The sequence below is a fragment of the Rhinopithecus bieti genome, unplaced genomic scaffold, assembly GCF_001698545.2.
Source record: "Rhinopithecus bieti isolate Rb0 unplaced genomic scaffold, ASM169854v2 scaffold_9237, whole genome shotgun sequence".
Taxonomy (NCBI): Eukaryota; Metazoa; Chordata; class Mammalia; order Primates; family Cercopithecidae; genus Rhinopithecus; species Rhinopithecus bieti.
This window is the reverse complement of record NW_016806263.1, coordinates 1,629,964-1,644,554: the sequence shown is the minus strand read 5'-3', so window position 1 is coordinate 1,644,554 and position 14,591 is coordinate 1,629,964. Positions and strand designations below refer to the sequence as shown.

The 14,591-nt window shown below is 40.5% G+C and overlaps 1 long non-coding RNA gene across 2 annotated transcripts; it reads right to left on the bottom strand.

Annotated features, from left to right (window-relative positions):
• Nucleotides 1-743: 743 nt before the first annotated feature.
• Nucleotides 744-11,477, bottom strand: LOC108531759 (uncharacterized). Of its 2 annotated transcripts, none has more exons than XR_001886270.1 (3): nucleotides 11,398-11,477; nucleotides 3,533-3,744; nucleotides 744-839 (listed from the first exon to the last, which is right to left on the bottom strand). It is a non-coding gene; the product is annotated as an uncharacterized LOC108531759 (long non-coding RNA). The 2 variants fall into 2 exon arrangements; XR_001886269.1 differs by lacking the exon at nucleotides 11,398-11,477 and adding an exon at nucleotides 10,918-10,964.
• Nucleotides 11,478-14,591: the final 3,114 nt, after the last annotated feature.

Genomic DNA, 14,591 nt, shown 5'->3' with positions numbered 1-14,591 from the left:
AGAGAAATTACTTAGGCAGATAGTAAGGGTACAGAAGTCCTTGGCAAGATTTTCCTTTTAATGAAAAGCAGTCCCAAGTAACTTTCTTTTCTAACAAAGAGCAGTCTGTAAAATCGAGCTGCAGACATTGATGCCAGCACTTGTGCCAGTCATGTTCAAAACGGTGGTTCCATCTTCCCTGCTGTTTGTCAGCCACGTGTTCAGTAAGGAGCAGACAGGATGGCGCTAGTCAAGTGGAAAGCTCATTTGCATAGTAAGATTAGGATTGGGTGGCCATCCTTCGCCCCATGCTATGTAAACATCACACCTGCAATCTGTGGTCCACACTAAATCAGACACTGCCTCCCCAAGCTTGCTTGCAAAATCCGGCACATCTGCTGCTGGCTGGTCTTTTCCTTTAGGAAGCACCTCTCTCTCACTAGAGAGATGGCTGTTCTCCTTTCTCTTTCTTCTGCCTATTGAACCTGCACTCCTAAACTCCTTGTATGTGTCCGTGTCCTAAATTTTATTGGCACAAGACAACAAGCTCTGGGTATTTACCTCAGATGAGGATGCCGTGTCAATAGAACATGATAGACTTTTGTTAGAAGGTTCACTTATACAGTCATAAAAATTAGCTTTAGGAAGAGTTCCCAATAATTTGGAAAAAATATTAGGTCAGTCCTTCCTTTCTGTCTCTTTCTTTTCCTTCTGTTCCATCCTTCCTTCCTTCCTTCCTTCCTTCCTTCCTTCCTTCCTTCCTTCCTTCCTTTCTTTCCTTCTTCTTTCTTTCTTCTTCTTTTTTTCTTTCTTTCTCTTTCTTTTCTTGTTTATTTCAGCAGTCAGCACTCTTACTTTTGCTGATTAGAATAAAGCAAAGCAAATAAGTAATCATTTTTCTTCTATATAAACTAGCTGCTTACCGCAAAAATATTTTTTTCACCTACTTTTGCTGACTTCCAAAACAACACAAAAATGAGAATAATCAAGACAAATGTAGAAAGATATGAACCCTTCAGGATACAGACTCTATGAGAAGAGTTAATGGAGCTACATTTTGGCTAGTGGAAGGTGCTGGTTGAGTGGACTTAAATCCAGAAAGCTAAATTAAGGCTAGCACTGAGAAGACCAGAATAGCCTGGTTTTATGTTACTTATTATGAGATGAATTGCATTTTCCCAAAATTTATACGTTGCTGTCCTAACCCCAGTACCTCAGAATGTGACTGTATTTATCCTAACTCCAGTACCTCAGAATGTGACTATAAAGACGTAATTAAATTAAAATGAGATCATTAAGGTGGGCCCTAATTCAATTTGACTGGTGTGCTTAGAAGAAGAGGAGATTAGGACAGACTCCCACAGAGGAAAGACCATGTGAACACACAGGGAAAAGGCACCATCTACAAGCTAAGGAGAGAAGCCTCAGAATGAAGCCAACCCTATGGACATCTTGATCTTATACATCCAGCCTCCAGAATTGTAAGCAAACGAATTTCTGTTGTTTTCGCCACCCAGTCTCTGGTACTTTGATATGACAGTCCTAGCAAACTAGCACACTGCAATCCCTCAAAAGGAGTTGCTGAAAACAAATACCTCTGGAAGGAAAAGGAGAGTGGTGTGTTAGACCAGAGGACTCCTTAAAGGTCTGATTAAGAATCCATTGACGTTCCCACTGATTCTTCACCCCAGAGATTGTTGAGGTTTATTTCCTTATGAGGATAATGTAGAAAGAATCTGTTGACCAGGGCAACAGTCAGGTGAGAGAATAAGCTACAAGACCAAAACAAAACATAGGATCAAGTAAAGTTTACATTCTGAATGCTGAGACATTGCTCCCAGCCTTCTTTTCTTCACTCAGCCTCCAGGATATTGAAGCATGGATTTCAGAATATTGAAACCTTCAGGAGAGATTTGAAGAATTGTCTCTAGTGAATTGAACCAGCCCAAGACATCAGAGGTTTCTTCAATGAAACAGTCCAGTCAGATCACCCTATAAGGAAGCCCACATTCAATAAGCCCCCTCATTTTCACCCCTTGTGCCAGCTTGCAATTGGTGTTTCAATGCCTCATTGTATAATATGAGCAGATGTGGCAGACTATGGTATTATTCATGAATATTCTGTGTCCCTCCCTAAGAAAGGAGTATAATCCCCCCCCCCCCCCCCCAGGGGACTCAGACACAGCCATTTGACCTGCTCTGGCTAATTTAGGTGTGAAGGGAAGTCTTGTATGTCACTTCAGGAAAGAAACTTTAAAAGCCAGGGCATGCTCTCCTTTCCCTGCCTCTTTGAGCAAACATACATGAGAGAGTATGAAATAGACAGGAGCTTGGAGCTTGAGTGAAGGTGATCAGACCAATTCTCTGGCCAATCCATGAAGGACACATACCATGACCAAAAAAAGAACATGGTTATTTTACACTATTGAAATGTCTACTCTCTTTGTGACTGCGACATGATCTAATTATTCTGATGGATAAAAAGGTAACTAAGGATCACCAGACATCTAAATAAAATACTCTAGTATAAAAACTAGATACTCAAGTGACAGGGAAGAAATCTGGAGGAAAATTTAAAATGGAACAAGAAAACTTTAAAAAGAAGCTGTAATAAATGTAGGCAGAGATACGAGAATCGAAAATAACAGATGCTACTTTTAGAAAGAAAAAAGGAGTATTTAGAGAAAAGCAGCTTTGGAACTTAAAATATTATGGAACAAATGAAAATTTTACTGGAAGGATTGGAAGATAATGTTGAAGAGAGCTACCAAAAACTTGGATAGAAAGAAAAAGGGTTGGAAAATAAGACAGAGAAGAAAACGAGAGAACCAGACCAGAAGGTCAGCATCCTATAATTAGAATTCCAGAAAGAAAGAACAGAGAGAAATAGTGAGGGAAGAAGTCATTGCTAAAAATATCCAGAACATTTTTCTGAACTGCAGGACTGAATTTCAAAATAGGAAGAGGCCATCAAGTACCCAAAACAGAGATGAAAATAGAATTTTGCCAGGGCATGGCATTGTGAAATTTTAGAGTTCAGGGAACAATTTGACAAAAGACAAAAAAAAATTTTTTTCAGTTAGATCACGTAAAAGGAATCAAGAATTAGAATGCGGCTGGGTATGATGGCTCACGCCTGTAATCCCGGCACTTTGAGAGGTCAAGGAGGGCGGATTGTTTAAGCTCAGGAATTCAAGACCAGCCTGGGCAACATGGCGAAACTCTGTCTCTACAAAATACAAAAATTAGCTGGGTATGATGGTTTACACCTGTAGTGCCAGCTACTCAGGAAGCTGAGGTGAGACGATGGTTTGAACCCAGGAGGCAAAGGTTATGGTGAGCCAAGTTTGCACCACTGCACTCCAGATTGGACAACAGAGCCAAAACATGTCAAAAAAAAAAAAAGAAAAGAAAAGAAAAGGAAAAAAAGGAATGGAATGGAATTAGCTTTCTAAAAGGAATAGAGCAAAGCAAATAATACAAAATAATACAGGAGGAGGGAAATAACCTTCTTACTTTTTTGTCTAAGGACATCCAAGGTTTCAAATCTTACCTCTTTTTTAACTGAGAGAGAATTGTGCTTTCATTTTGTTAATCATTGCAGACGTCCAAGGCCCAGGCAGCCACTTCACCCAAATACAGGAGAGAATAACAGGAACAGAGGCAGGCTCCTCCTCTACCTCCAGGGCTCTTTTTCTTGTCAATATTTTCATTTGCTTTGTTTATGTTCCGGGAATACCTTTTACACCAAGAAACCACTCTACCCTGCAATGGAAGTTATGCAGAACATTTTAAAAGTTATCATTCATTGATATGGTTTGGATCAGTGTCCACACCACCTAAATCTCATGTTGAAGTAATCCCCAATGCTGGCGGCGGGGTGGTGGGACTGCTAGGAGGTGATTGGGTCATGGGGGCAGTTTCTCATAGTTTAACACCATCCCTCCTTGGTGCTGTCATCACGAGTGAGTACTCGTGAAATATGGTTGTCAAAAAGTGTGTGGCACCTCCCCTCTCTCTTCTTCCTGCTCTGGCCATGTGATATGCCGCTTCTCCTTTGCCTTCCGCCATGTTTGTAAGCTTCCTGAGGTCTCCCCAGAAGCAGAAGTTATAAAGTTTTCTGTACAGCCTGTGGAACCATGAACCAATTAAACCTTTTTTCTTTATAAATTTCCCAGTCTCGGGTATTTCTTTAGAGCAGTGTGAGAATGGATTAATACCTTCATTTTACATAATCGTAACTGTCTGAGGTAGAAAAAAGGCCAGGCTACCATGGATTAACATGGCTGAACTCAGTCTTCTAATTTAAGGAGATGCTTTAGTGCTTTTTGCTTTTTCTGGTTAGGTACATGTTATTCAGATATTTTTAGGCCAATAAACATTAAGTATCATCTGATTTAAACAACATGTTTTATGAATTTCGGAACTGAGGCCCAAAGAGAATAAAGAACATACCCAAGGCCTTATAGTTTCTCAGTACAAAGTGCAACCTCTACAAACTCAGTATGTTTGCTTCAAACCTAATTCATTATCTTCTCCAGGCAAATGCAATGTTCCTGCTCCTGAATTCCCAATCCCTGGAGAATAGAACCCAATGGGGCTCTATGCCCCTGCAGAGTCCCGTTTTCCTGGCTTTCTGTGTTGACTGGCTGGTGCTGTGCACTTTCCTCTATCCCTCTTGCCCTGAGAAGCACTGTGATCTGTTGCCCCAATTTAAGGAATGGATTTGATCCTGTTACTTAGTTTTGCCAGTTAATACCTGAAAAATATTCATAGCTGGCTTGGCCAGTGGCTCCTGCCGGTAATCCTAGCACTTTGGGAGGCCACAGCAGAAGGATCCCTTGAACCCAGGAGTTCAAGATGAGCCTGGGCAACATAGCAAGACTCCATCTCTATTTTTAATGGAAAGAACGGAATATGCGTTGCTGTAATAGCTATTTTGAACAAGCATGGCCTGTAGGAAGTGGTTGCAAAGCAACTTGATGCTGGCTTGTCACTGCCCCTTCACTTGTGTGCACAGGGCTGTTGTTTTCTTGCCCCTGGATGAGAATTCAGGCAAGGCCCTTGACAATTTTTTTTTGAGATGGAGTCTTGCTTTGTTGCCCAGGCTGGAGTACAGTCGTGTGATCTCAGCTCACTGGAACCTCTGCCTCCTGGGCCCAAGCAATTCTCATGCCTCAGCCTCCCAAGTAGCTGAGACTACAGGTGTGCACCACCATGCCTGGTGAACTTTTGTATTTTTTGTAGAGACCAAGTTTCACTATGTTACCCAGGCTGGCCTCAAACTCCTGAGCTCAAGTAATCTGCCTACCTCTACCTCCCAAAGTGCTGGGATTACAGATGTGAGCCACCATGCCCAGCTCTGCTTACCCCTTCTTAACTCCTGGGAAATTGGAGCTTCAGATGTTCTACAACATTGCCTTTGGCTTCCGTAAAGACCTTTTTGGATGGGGCCTAGGAAGTCTCAGGCTGGTTTGCTCTGATTTCACTCGTCTTTGGTGCATGTGACACACCCAGGCATCCTTTGCTTCAGTGAACACCAGAACACCAGCAGGTTCCCTCACAGACGCTTCTCCTCTAGCCTCAGCTGCCAGCAACTGTTCCACTGACCTTTCAACCTTTAGATTTCTCATGAAGTAATCAGATGGGATATTTTATCCCCCTGCACACCAGGGAAAGTTTGACCTTTCTGAGTGGCTTTGTGAAAACTCCCCTCCCTTGACTTGAAGTGAGGTTGGGAGAATGCCTTCCTTCCTTCCCTCTGGGGGCTCACAGTATAGCTCTCTCAAAGGAGATTCCCTTCACAGATCCTCCCTTCAATCCCAACTCTCAGCCCCTGTATGCCCTCTGTATGAGGGCATGTGTCTACAGAAAACAGAGGCACACTCAAAAGGGTAATCGAAGAGAGCTTAAAGAGGAGTCATTTACCAAATGTGTGGGAGCGTTAATGAGACCAGCCAGGGATGGTGAAGCACACAGAAGTAGCAACATTGGGGAGCTGTTACCACCCCCAGGTATGAGTGCACCTGAAACCCGTTGATAGCTGTGGATATTGGAGAGCAGCCACCTGCCAAGTGGCCCTAGGTGAGGAAAGCAGCCACCCCAGCCTGGAAGAAAGGAACTAAAATGATAAAAAGGCTTATTCTGGCTGGTGTGTGGCTAAGATTAGAACCCCCACCTGATCTCACCATACTGGCACCATGATTGTGTTTCAAAGGACTCACATAAGCACTCTCTCTTTTCTCCTACTGCACCCCTAGCTTCTGCTAATGCTTCCTATTGTCTGAACCCAACCAAAACCCAAAGGGCATTGAAGCCTGGGGCACACAGGCTGTATGTAGAGTTCAATCTTCAAGGGGTGCAACAATTTTACAGTAATTCTTTGTTTCCTGATATTTTGCACATTCTTAGGATTGTGGTATTTGACTCGCAATTCCCTTTGGTCTCTTAAATCTATTCTATCTAAAACTAAAGAGTTCCACTTTACCCTCTTGTGTTATTTGCCATGTCAGTTATATCATCAAGATTTAATCAGAAAACAGAAAATAAAGTAGAAAGATTTCAAATAAACAATCTAATGATGCATCTTAAGGAGCTGGAAAGGCAAGAATGAACCAAACCTCAAATTAGCAGAAAGAAAAGAAATAGTAAACATTAGAGCAGAATTAAATGAAACAGAGACTAAAAAATACAAAAGGTCAATAAAACAAAAAGTTGATTATTTAAAAAGATAAGCAAAATTGATAAACTACTCGATAAACATACCAAAAAAAAAAGAAGAGGGAAGACCCATAGAAACAAAATCAGAAAAGAAACAGGAGGCGTTACAACCGATACCACAGAAATACAAAAGGTCATCAGAGACTATTATGAATAACTATATGCTAACAAAATGGAGAGCATAGAGGAAATTGATACACTGCTAGAAACATATAACCTACCAGGATTGAATAAAAACCAAATAGAAAACATGAATAGACCAACAGTAAATAGCAATATTGAATCAGTAATAAAAACTTTACCAACAAAGTAAAGTCCAGGACCAGATGGATTCACTGCCAAGTTCCACCAAACTCAGAAAGAAAAATGAATACCAGTCCTCTTCAAACTATTCCACAAAATCGAAAAGCAGAGAATACTCCCTAACTCGTTCTATTAGGCCAACATCACCCTGACACCAAAATCAGATAAGAACACAACAATAAAAGAAAACTACAGGCCACAATTCCTGTTAAATGCAAAATCCTCAACAAAATACTAGCAAACTGAATTCAACAGCACATCCAAAAGATGATACTCCATGATAAAGTGGGATTTATCCCAGAGATGCAAAGATGGTTTAACACACACAAATCAGTAAGCATTATCTATCACATCAACAGAATGAAGGATTAAAAAAAAAAAAAAAGTCATTTCAATAGATCCAGAAAAGCATTTGATAAAATTCAACATTCATTCATGATTTAAAATCTCTCAAAAAACTAGGCATAGAAGAAAGATCTCAAAATGAAAATGCCATATATGAAAAACCTACAAGTAATATACTGAATGGGGAAAAGTTAAAAGACTTTCCTCTAAGAACTAGAGCAAGACGAAGATGCCTACATTCACCACTCCTATTCAGTATAATACTGGAAGTCCTAGTCAGAACAGTGGGCAAGATAAAGAAACAAAATACATCCAAATTGGAAAACAGGAAGTTAAACTGTCCCTCTTTGCAGATGATGTGATCTTATATTTAGAAAAACCAAAAGACTCCACCAAAAATCTCTTAGAACTAACAAGCAAATTTAGTAAAGTTGCAGGATACACAATACTACAAAACAGCATACAAAATTATTAGCATTATTAGTACTCTAATAATGAGATATCCAAAAAGAAAATCAAGAAGGCAATCCCATTTACAATAGTAATCAAAAAAAGAAATATATAGGAATAAATTTAACCAAGAAGATAAAATATCTCTGCAAGGAAAACTACAAAACACTGATGAAAAAAACTGAAGATTGCTAAAATAAATGGAAAGACATCCTATGCTCATGGATCAGAAGAATTAGTATCATTAAAATAATGATATTATTATAAATCTATAGATTTATGATATTATTACAGATTTATAATAGATTTATGATAGTATTATTTTCACAGAAAATAAACTTTCACAGAAAATTTTCACAGAAATGAAAATTTTCACAGAAATGAAAAAAAAATTCAAAAATTTGTATGGAACACAGAAACAGCCTAAATAGCTAAAGCATTCCTGAACAAAAAGAACAAAGCTGGAGACATCACACTACCTCACTTTAAAATATATTACAAGGTTATAGTAACCAAAACAGCATGGTATTGGTCCAAAAATAGACATACAGACCAATGGGACAGAATAGAGCACCCAGAAATAAATCCACATGTTTACAGCCAACTGATTTTTGACAAAGGTGCCAAGAACACACATTGGAGAAAGGACATCCTCTTCAATAAATGGTTCTGGGGAAATTGGACATGCATATGCAGAAGAATGAAACTAGACTCCTATTTCTCACCATACATAAAAATCAACTCAAGATAGGTCAAAGACTTAAACATAAGACCTGAAACTATAAAACATAAGACCTGATACTATAAAAAAGAAAACCTAGGGAAAATACTTTACGACAGTGGTCTAGGCAAATATTTTATGGCTAAGATCTCAAAAGCACAGACAGCTAAAACAGAGATAGACAAATGGGACTATATTAGACTACAAAGCTTCTGCACAGTAAAGGGAACAATCAACAGAGTGGGGAGACAACCTGTTGAATGGGAGAAAACATTTGCAAACTATTCATCTGACAAGGGACTCATATCCAGAATATACAAGGAACTCCTTCCCACCTTTTTAATTGTTTGGAATAGTTTGAAGAGGATTGACTATACAAGAAATGCTTCAATCTTTGCAGTGTGGGTTTGGGAACTGATGCACTGGACTGACCTGAGCAAAGATTCTGGGTAGAGAAACCCAAAAGGCTTTAATGGTTGAAGAGAGTTCTTCTTATGGTTGGCCTAGGAAATTGTGTTGGTTTCTGCCACCATCTCTATCCAGTTATTTGTGTTGCTAACAGGACTAGCATTGGCTATTCGAAGTCACTGGCTGCATCAGGGCTCAGCAGCTGTGTGTAACTAGCTTACAGAAGAAGAAATTCATTCAGAACTGAATCTTAAAACCTCATACTTATTCCAGGACCCTTCCTCTTCTTCACACTCAATTGATCACCAAGTTCTGCTAATTCAATATCTATAACATTTGTATCATCTGTATCATCTGAAAGCACTGTAATGTTTAGGAGCCAGGAAAAACAATATGTTCAAAACAGAATTGCTAGCAGTTAATCCATTGAAGACACCACAGTGAAGAGTAGCTTTTTGCAAATTCACATTTCTTCATCAAACTCTTCCCCAAACTGAGTTTTCTTTTCTTCTGAAGAGCTCTGAAGAATCTCATGAGAATGACCAAGAAGCATAAAGTGAAACTTTTGCACACAAAATTTCAGACCATTGAGACTGTATTGTAAAAATGCAAAGTGCCACCCTCATTCCAACTCTACAGGTAGTGTTGGCGGGTGATATGGTTTGGATATGTGTCCCCACGCAAATCTCATGTTCAGTTATAATCCCCAATGTTGGAGGTGGGGCCTAGTGGGAGGGGATTGGATCATGGGGGCAGTTTCTCATGAATGGTTTACCACCATCCCCTTGGTGGTGTTCTTGTGACAGTGAGTGAGTGAGTTATCATGAGATCTGGTTGTTTAAAAATGTGTAGTGCCTCCCCCACCCACTCCCTCCTGCTCTAGCCATGTGAAGCACCAGCTTTCCCTTCACCTTCCGCCATGTTTGTGAGTTTCCAGAGGCCTCCCCAGAAGCCACAAAGATGTCACCATCAGCTTCCTGTGCAGCCTGTGGAACCATGAGCCAATTAAACGTCTTCTCTTTATAAATTACCCAGTCTCGGGTATTTCTTTATAGCAATGCAAGAACTGATTAATACAACAGGGCTTTCTAAAATCAGGTGCTCGGCATTGCAACGGAAGCTGAAAGGAGGTGGTGAAATCAAATCAAAACCTTGACAGAAAGATGTTATTGTATAATTTCTAAAATTATATTACATAATTTTAATAAAATTTTATTAAGAATTTAGACATGTCAAGTGGAATGAAAATTTTAAGACTCAGGAATAAACCCTGCTGGGAGGCAAATCCACTTGCAAAAGTTTTGTCAGATCAGAACATCAAATCATACTAGGCAGATAAATATTGAAGTTGAACTTGTCTTTATAAAACACATGGGAATTTAAATTAAAAATGCTTTAGTAAAAAACAAACAAAAGACAAAAAAAAAAAGCTGATTTGTGTTGCCCACAGAAAAGTTATGAGGACCTAAATATTTGTTACCATTTGAACTATTTAATCACTATATCTGCTCTGTTCAAGGAAATGTACTGCATGGTCTGGATGCACGAAAGATTTGTAGCTCTCAAAGAACATCCTAGATAGACAGGCATGAAAACCTCACTAAGAATGCACAATGCAGACATAATGTGCGATGGGAGCTCTGGAAGCAGGGACCACTGTGGCTGAGAATATCAGCTAAGCCTTCACCAAGGAGACAGAATTTGAGATGGGTCCTTGTGGCAAATACTGCTGGTTACCTACTCAATATCAATTTATCCTTTTTCCTCTAAACATAGCACAGATTTTTGTTCAGGGCTACAATGTGATCATCTATGTTAATAAAAAACCAAAACAAGGCTGGGCACGGTGGCTCATGCCTCTAATCCCAGTGCTTTGGGAGGCCAAGGCGGGGGGAACACCTAAGCTCGGGAGTTCGATACCAGCCTGACCAACACTGAGAAACCCTGCCTCTACTAAAAATACAAAATTAGCTGGGCATACTGATGCATACCTGTAATCCCAGCTACTCGAGAGGTTGTCAGGAGAATTGCTTGAACCCAGGAGACGGAGGTTGCTGGGAGCTGAGATTGCGTCATTGCACTCCAGCTTAGGTAACAGGAGCAAAACTCTGTCTCAAAAAAAAAACAAACAAACAGAAAACACCGAAAACAAACAAGCAAAAAAGCCATACATCCCATCACAGCCTCACTTTAAGTCTAGACTGATGCATAAACCCATCTCCATGAGAATCTTCCAGGAAAGCTCTTGACAAAGGAGAGATGAGCTGACCCAAGCCTTCGTTTGGTCCTTCGTCCTTCCCTGTCTTCCTATCTGCAACGTGGATACGAGGCTGGAGGTGGAGTAGCCAATTGAAAATCACAAAACAACAAGCATGATGATGAACACCATCATCTTATCAGTCCGTGCTGTGCTGCTATGATAAAATATGTGAGAATGGTTCATTTATAAATAACAGAAACGTATTTCTCACATTTCTGGAGACTCAGAAATCTAAGGTCAAGGTGCTGGCAGGTTTGTTGTCTGGTGAGGGGCTGCGTCTCCTCTTCCAAGATGGTGCCTTTGAGGCAGAATAGGTCGTCAAGGAAATGACTATGTTCTCAGAATGTAGCAGCCGTGGTGACAGTACAGCCAACACAGTAAGCCTTAGCATTCGCATTATAATTGAGTTCACTCAAGCAAAGCTATCTTCAATAGGGACTTTCCCCTCTAGATAGCATATACACTTTGATTTTACCTGTCCTCAAACTAACCCCTTGCTCATTATAAGAGTAAAAAACACACCCCTGGGTGGAGATGCTAATGAGAAAGTGATATATGAACAAGCATGTACAGCTACTGCCATTGTGTACACAGAGGACTACCCAGAACATGCTTACTAGTAACACCTCTTTATACCTCCTGATGAATAACCATGTAAGGCTCCCATAAAGAGAGTCTCCCTAGTGCCAGTCTTGGCTGTCTCACCCTTACGAGCAGCCCGCCCTGAAATCTCCCTCTGAATTCTGTATTATTTTTCTTTTGCGATAAATTGCTCTATGTTGCACTCCTATGCTATGTGTCTCTTGTTTAAATTCTTTTAAACCAAGAAGACAAGATCTGAGGTATCACATCAGCCATCAACACCTGAATGCTGCATCCACCAGGGGAGACGGAAACTTCTTCATGTGACAGAAGAGCAGGAAAGCAAACCCTCTCTCATAGGCCACTTTTATAGTGAAGAGCTTTATTCCAGCATGAATCCATTCATAAGGCATTAATTCATTCATGAGGGCAGACCTAACCCTTCCCGTTAGGCACCATCTCAACATCTAAACACCTCCCATTAGGCACCATCTCCCAATGCTGTTGCATGGGGGATTCAGCTCCCAACACATGAATTTGGAGGGAACAAAACCACTCAAACCATAACAATAAGGATAGCTGAGCAGGAAGACAAATGTAGCCAGGATCCCTAATATTACTGAGGAGCTGATGAGCATAAACCTGTTTACTTATGTAAGTTACTGCTTTCTTGCAGCAAAAGGTAATTCTAACTGCAAAGGTCTTTAAGGGAGGCGATTACTTTAATAGATGGAGGAGCAAAGGTGTTCTAAGTGAGGGGAAGGGTTTAAGCAAAGTTTTGGCAGCACAGATAATCAAGGTGTGGCTAATGAGGTCAATCTGGCTGAATTGAAGCATCTTGCGGCACTCTTTGGAAAATCCCTTGGGTCCCCCTGAGCCCCTGTGGCATTATTGGGTAATGATTTTTCCTTTCCAAAATGTAAATAGCGAAGAGAGACAATTGGTGATTATTCTTAAGCAAGTTGTTGCAAAGATTTATGAGTCCCTTTCCAGAAGACAGAAACAGGAAGAAAACATGTAGAGTTTGCATGTTCCCCCACCAACAAAGTCCTTCTTGTCTAAAACTTATGCTTTCTGGTTTTAAATGTCTTCATTCAAGAAGAGGAAAACTAATCTGTCCTTCAGTTTTTCAAACTGAGCCTTGTTTGGATGGCTCAATCAAGCATTCTCCAAGGAAGGTAACATATAGGTCTCCCTGGCTGCTGTTCTCAACTTCTGTTCTTTGGGATGGATTCTCTATTTCTGTGTTTTTCTGGGAATGGCCTCTGAGTCATGCTGGCAGAAATGCTGCTACAGGATGTGGACACTCCCTTCTCTGAGGTGCCAGAAGAGCCAGTTTTGGGTTGCTGGATAGCTCAACGCCCCGCCAGGCAGAGGACGGGACAGCATGGGTGATACCCAGATAACACTTGGGGCTGCATTTAGTAGGAAATAAAAAGATCATCATTTTTTCATGTGTCTGTTTCTTTGTTTTCTAACATTTCTATTTTTTGTATGTGATAAATGTCATTGGAGACCATAGAGGGAAGAATCTGAGTTAATTCAGGTGCTGAAATACTATTCAAAATGATGTGGTACATATTTCTGCTTGGCTATCCCACTTGCCATTTCAGTTCTAGTCCTTGCCACCTTTCTTTAAAGTCTAAAATTTATTATATATATATATTACACATATTTAGTATATATATGTGATATATATTTATATATATGTCTCTGTGGAAGTTTTCTGGGAACTATGATGAAGGTTTTTTTGTTTTTGTTTTTGTTTTCTGGAAGAGACAGACACATACTGCTAGTGGATGTAGTGGATGTGATGTCTGGAGGTGTAGCAGCCACCTTGAGACTATGTGGTGATAAGCATGAAGGTAAGGCCTAGAAAATATCAGAGACTTTGGCCTTGGCACATCAAGCCACTGAATTAAAAGCAGGAATTACCCAGTTCTAAACATCTTGTAATGTGTTAAAAATAAATCTAGACCCTCATTTTCTGTTACTTGTGATTGAAGGCATTCTTAATGGGTACAGGTGGGTTGGTTCCGAACTGTTTGGGAAACCTCAAATTATAGACTAAAAGATTTGCATTTTTAAACTTTTCCACAGCAACTACTTAAGACCCATAAGGACTTATATTAGAAACACTTCTGCTAGGTCCTCCGCTTCTGCAAAGGGAAGCCCTAGACATCACAAGATATCACATAATATACTCTTTGAAATAGCTTATGGAAACCTGACTGAAGAGGTGTGTGTCGGGATTAGGGCAGAGTATTGCTGGGCTAAGCCAATCAGATTTCTCTCTATGTGTCTATAATTTGAAACAGGAGGCCGGAGAATGACGGCATCTGATGATGACCGTAGAAACTGGGAGTTCAAGGTCTAGGGTCAGGGATACCCCACAAGCAATAGGCCCAGGATTCAGTGGAGAGAGAAGAGAATGGAGCACTTGCACTGAGGAGAACATGGAGTGAGAGGCAGCCTCAGCTTCCAGGGATTTCCAGTGTCCAGCTCCACTTCCTATTAGCTCCTGCTCCATTTCTTGCCCTTGAGTGCCTTAAACACTTCCTATGTGGCAAATTAAAATTGGATATGAAGTGTGTGCAGCTCCTGTTATGAGCTGAATGTCTGTGGCTCCCGCTCCCTGCCAACTTCATATGTTGAAGCCTTGGCCCCCAACATGGCTGTATTTGAAGACAGGGCCTTTAACAACGTAATGAAGGTTACATGAGATCATAAGGATGGGACCCTGATCCGACAGAATTCGTGTGCTTATAAGAAGAGGTCCCAGAGAGCTTGCTGTCTCTCTCACCACACATGCACAATGAACAC